Genomic DNA, 6,534 nt, shown 5'->3' with positions numbered 1-6,534 from the left:
ATTGGCTGAACTTTTATTATTTTCACTGAACTGAAATATTTTTACTGATTTTCAGTTATAATTCTTCTTTAAGAAAACTGAATTTTACTAAACTGAACTGAAAGTATTTTTACTAACTTAATTTTACTGAACTGCACTTATTTTTACTGAACTGAAATTATTTTTACTTAATATTATTTTTTTTAAGGTGAAGAGAATAGGGCCTTAGTAAATATTATGCATATAATGTCCTTCTCATCTTTCTCATTTTAAGAAACATTTCTAGTTTTATTTAGGTTTTCCTTCTCGCCCTTTGAATACATTAAGAGGATTTCAATTCACATACTCACCTTTGACCATCTATTTTTATTTATAAATAAGAAAAAACATACTTACAGAGTTAACTTCTTAAAGTGGAAGTACATAGCTAGCTTTTTTTAAAAAAATAAAATAAATAAAAATAAAATAAAAATAAAAACTCAACGAATCCCTAAGATCAATTATTGGTTCCTACAGGCACCTGTACGGTACATCGTATAGCCGTTTCGTAGGAAAGAACATAAAATAGAAAAGTAATGAACATAAAGATTTAGTGAAAAAACATACTAATATAATATAATGAACATATACCTGGAGTGAAAATAACATACTATCAAACTATAATGAACATATACTTAGAGTGAAAAGAACATATCTGCACAAAAAAAAAGTGAAAAGAACATATATCTATGTTATGTGATTGTCAGTGCAATCTACTAATATTTGTGACAAAATGTTCATTGTTTCATTGAATTTTGTCTTCAAATTATGGTGGTTATATATAGATAATAATGTTTATTACATAATATTATCATGTTCTTTATAAATATTACAGATTTTCTTTTGACCTAAAAAATGTATATATAACTATATGTTCTTTACAAAACAAAGGCATGTTCTTTACAAAACAAAGGCATGTTCTTTACAAAATAACTACATGTTCTTTTAGCGTTTTTTGGCTGTACCAAGCAAGATACAATCGCTTGCACCTTAAAATTCTCATCCTTAGATAAGTAGAACTAACAAAAATGGGATAGCAATCATACAAACCTGAAGATGATGCGAGGAGAAAGAGGAGTACTCCTAAAACAAAGGGCTTCCCCCACGCCATTTTCATGCTCGTTAACACCGTACGCTCTGATTAAGTAGTTTGGTTTTGGTTGGTTTTACATACACATGACATCTTCGTTATTTATACACAACTGAAAATTAAGCTCCCCAATTTTCTTTAAATTAACAAAGACTTAAAAAGATAAAGAATAATTTATAGAAGGTAGCTCAGAACTTCTTTCACATAATTATGTAATCGAGCAATGTTATACGGCGTAAGACGTGCAATGTGATCACCCTCACATCAATTTATGAAGAATCAAAAGTGGACTTTTTTTTTTTTTTATATATATATATTAATGGCTACGTTTTTCTTCATATTTAAAATCCACCATCTCAATATACAAATAAGTTTAAGGAATTATTCTAATCACTATATCTTACTTCTTATTTCTGTAAAATTAAATTCAATAAATTACTACATACTTTGTAGGTTGTTTAAATAAGTAAGTTCATAAATAAGGGCTATTTAAGTTGAATTTATAATTTAGTTTAATAGAAAAACATGCTTTCTAAGTAGTTTAAAAAGCCAATCTCTAAAAAAAAACCTAAATTTTCTCTGTTCTTTCTCTTCAATTCAAACCTAGCCACCATAGTTAAACTTAGGGTCTGCAAATATCCTGCAATAGATTTTTATCGATAAGCCTCAAATTCTTCCTTAGTTTAATGTTTTTAGCTATTAAAGATCACTAACATTATGGTGATTATAGCCAATCCTTTTATGTATGGTTTAGTGAGTTCTCTAATCGTGGGATGTTTAGTATTATTTATTTGTTTGTTTTCCGTGTGTACAGGGATACAAATTTAGAAGATTTATCTTGCAAATTTGTGGACTTGAGAGTCTGTGTGGACTTGCGAGTCTATTTGTGGACTTGCAAGTCTTTTGGTATGGGGATACAAATTTAGAAGATTCGGCTTGCAAATTTTGATCTTATTGATCAATCAAGTTTTATCATTTTTGCGACTATACATCAATGGAGCTCCATCAAGAACGTTGCAAAGACACCTAAATTTATCCAGGAGTAGTTCAAATGCCATTAGTTTAGAGGTGTTTAATTCTTGTATTGAGAATTTAGATTTCTTAAGAAATGATTGTGATTGTCAAATGACTATTACTATTTAATGAAATCACCACTTCCTATTCCATTCAAAAAAAAATGAAGAAAGAAGTGTTAAATAAATTTTCAATCTCGATCCTAAGATAAAGAAATCAGAGCTTTGTACTTCGTATTATAATTACTTAAACTAGTGTGTAGCCCGGTCGTTGCACCGGGTTGCGTGCTACTTTAATTATTCCTTGTGATTATTTGTATTTGATATTTATAATGTCTTTTTTTTTTTTTTTATAACTTGACCTTGTGATTATCAATTATGTACATTTATTTTCATGTTTATATAACATAAATTATAATTGCTTAGATGTTTAAATAATTATTATTCTTATAAGAGGTTTGGTGTTCAGAGTACTCCAAGATCTGGCTTTGTGGGTATTATTCTGCTTTATAACTCAACTCTTTATAATCTTCTAATGTTAATTCCATCACCTATAAATTTAGTTTACTAATTTGATAGCACAAGGTATTATTCTCTAGCGTATAAATTTTCATCATAATTTTAGGTTCATAATTAAGAGTACATCGACAATAATTAAATATTGTAATTGACTTATAATGGAATCCAAAAGCTTTGTCCTGCAATAATCTCAATGATTGAATTAATCGGACCAAAAACTTAGCTAAAAAATAAAGAAAGCAGTAAAAATAGATCCATTCAAAGAATTAGAGTATCACAAGGTGCCTACGCTACGTCTATGTATATCTAAGTAGTGAAACAATCGCCTGTCATCATAATTTTAAATGTTTCTTAAGATTGCATTAGTTTTCACTTGTTTCTTTTATTTGTGGTGACGTGGTGGTGGCCGGCGGCTTTGAGGTGAGGTAGTGGACAGGTGAATGAGGTGACAATAAAGCCACGGTGCATAAAACATTTAAGTGGTATGCATATCATTTTGAGGCAAATAATAACATTTAGAACAAACAGATAAGGAATACAATTATAGCTGATCAACAACATGTAACACAAACAATTAAAGATGAAAATATTGGAATAACATAAAATCCACAACCAAAATCAATAAATGGTTATATTCAAGTTACCAATAATAAAACGGCTATTTCACCAAATGCCACTAAGAAATTTAAAAATTCACCAAATACCATCGTACTTTTCATAATTCACCAAATGCCACTCAGTTCTTAAATAATTCAGCGAGTGCCATTAATGACTAACGGTCGTTCACTCCGTTAGTCATTGGAGCTTAATTTTGACACATGTCATGATATGATTGGTCTATTTATTTTAATTCATAAAAAATAATAAAAAATATATATATATATAAAACAAAATAAAAACCCCAATATTTTCCCAGCCACCTTCCCACCACTGCCAAACCTAGACCCTCCCCTTATCTCGCCAGAAAACGGCTGGCCACCCCCTTAATTACCTAAAAACGGCCGATCGCCACTTTAGCATCCCACCTGACCCATCGCCGACCCCCAAAACCGCCCACTCAACCTTCCCTGACCCCAAATACCACCAACATGAGCTTTGATTTAAACACCGGCGTTTTCTAACCACCGCGCAAAACCCCTCTTCCTATCCTCCACCCTTGAAACGACGAAATCGGCAATAGAAATCGACCATTCTAGATTTCCATGGTCGATTTCGGCCGTTTGAGGGTGAAAGGTTTCAATAGTCGGGTTCTATTATGGGTTTCCATGGTCGGTTTCGATGGCTATGGTGATGCATCGTGTTGGTGCGTGAGGTGGTTGCAGGGGCTGGGGTGGGGATCAGCGCAGGGGTCATCGGTTAAACGGAGTTTTATGGGTCAGCATGTGGGTGCTGGAGTCGAGTAGGCAGAGTTTTGGGTACTGCGTGAAACAATGCGGTGGTTGGGGTGGTTTTTCGGGAGGAGGAAACGGAAATTAAGTGGAGTCGACGGTTTTAATAGGGACAAGGGGTTCCAGCGGGAGGTGAGGGGGTTCCGGTGGGTTCCGACGGAAGGTTAGGGGGTTCCAGCAGGTGGTCAAGGAGTTCCGGCGGTTGGCTAGCTTTGGGCTGATGATTGGATTTGGCAGGTGGTTACGGTGGTGGGAATGGGTTGGGTTAGGATTTAGAGTTTTTTAATTTTATTTTTATTTATATTTTTTAAACCAATAACCGACTGACACGTGTCCACATGTGTCATGATTATGCCCTAATGACTAACGGAGTTAACGGCCGTTAGTCATAAATGGCACTCGGTGAATTACTTAAGAACTGAGTGGCATTTGGTGAATTATGAAAAGTACGATGGCATTTCGTGAATTTTTAAATTTCTCAGTGGCATTTGGTGAAATAGCCGATAATAAAAACAAGTCAATAGCGTCTTCTCAGATAGACATTATAGACTACAACCAGAGGCAAGCATTAGGATATCCCGCATCATCTGGCAATGATGGGTCACAACATGTTCCGGTATAGTGAGTATGATGATTCCGACAAAGTAGCTCTCCGCAACACCAGTCATCAGAATCAGGGTCTTCGCCGACGCATGGCCAACCTTTTTCTATGCACAATTCCCCCTCCCACGGCCATTCGAAGGCCATTCGTCTTGCTAGCGCTCCATCCGCTGGCAACGACGTCGACGTCCACATCCTTGCCATTGCAAATTCTGTAATCATCAACACTTACGTAATCAATATAGGGATAAAGAAAATAGTTTAAATGAGTACAATAACTCTACGATTTGGGGTAATAATTAATAGACTTGTCTACATTGTAAATGGTGTTATTGCCATAATAGTTTCAGAGATCTAACTACTTGTGCAAGTCTTTTAATGAGGTATATGCATGTACGAGACTTTCTAGGTTCGTTCTACTTTAATTGCAACATTAAAAATTTACAACTATTCATATTGAGACTAGGGATATCAGTGGGGTAGGTCAAGTAAGTGACCCGCCTCATCTTTGCCCTAATTAGGCGGGTCTCGGTTTGGCGGGTGGTGGGACGGAATGAGAATAAAAACCATACCCATCATGGGTGATGGAGTGGGGGTGAATTTTAAATTGTACCTGCCCCACCTGTGTATCCCAACCACGTACCCACATCTATATGTCTTTAAAAGCAAAATTATATGCTTTTACACTATTTTATAAAAAAGTTATGTGAAATAAAATATTAATTATATTACTTTTTACAACACTTATATTAAAAAAAAAAAAAAAAAAAAAAAAAAAAAAAAAAAAACAAAACGTGTGTAATACTAAGAAAGAACATAAAATAGAAAAGTAATTAACATATAGATTTAGTGAAAAGAACATACTAATATAATATAATGAACATATACCTGGAATGAAAATAACATACTATCAAACTATAATGAACATATACTTAGAGTGAAAAGAACATATCTGTACCAAAAAAAGTGAAAAGAACATATATCTATGTTATGTGATTGTCAGTGCAATCTACTTTTATTTGTGACATAATGTTCATTGTTTCATTGAATTTTGTCTTCAAATTATGGTGGTTATATATAGATAATAATGTTTATTACATAATATTATCATGTTCTTTATAAATATTACAGATTTTCTTTTGACCAAATAAATGTATATATAACTATATGTTCTTTACAAAACAAAGGCATGTTCTTTACAAAATAACTACATGTTCTTTTTGCGTTTTTTGGCTGTACCTAACAAGATACAACCGCTTGCACCTTAAAATTCTCATCCTTAGATAAGTAGAACTAACAAAAACGGATAGCAATCATACAAACCTGAAGATGATGCGAGGAGAAAGAGGAGTACTCCTAAAACAAAGGGCTTTCCCCACGCCATTTTCATGCTCGTCAACACTGTACGTTCTGATTATGTAATTTGGTTTTGGTTGGTTTTACATACACATGACATCTTCGTTATTTATACACAACTGAATATTAAGCTCCCCAATAATCTTTTAATTAACAAAGACTTGAAAAGATTAAGAAAATTTATAGAAGGTAGCTCAGAATCTTCCTTCACATAATTATGTAATCGTGCATTGTAAATACGGCGTAAGATGTGCAATGTGATCATCCTCAGATCAGTTTATGAAGAATCAAAAGTGGACTCAACTTTTATATTAATGGCTACGTTTTTCGTCATATTTAAAATCCACCATCTCAATATACAATTAAGTTTAAGGAATTATTCTAATCAGAGCTTTGTACTTCGTATTATAATTATTTAAACTAGTGTGTAGCCCGGACGTTGCACCAGGTTGCTACTTTAATTATTCCTTGTGATTATTTGTATTTGATATTTATAATGTCTTTTTTTTTTAATTAGTTCTTGTGATTATCAATTATATACATTTATTTT

The sequence above is a fragment of the Chenopodium album genome, chromosome 19, assembly GCF_948465745.1.
Source record: "Chenopodium album chromosome 19, dcCheAlbu1.1, whole genome shotgun sequence".
Taxonomy (NCBI): domain Eukaryota; kingdom Viridiplantae; phylum Streptophyta; class Magnoliopsida; order Caryophyllales; family Amaranthaceae; genus Chenopodium; species Chenopodium album.
This window is presented reverse-complemented; position numbering follows the sequence as displayed.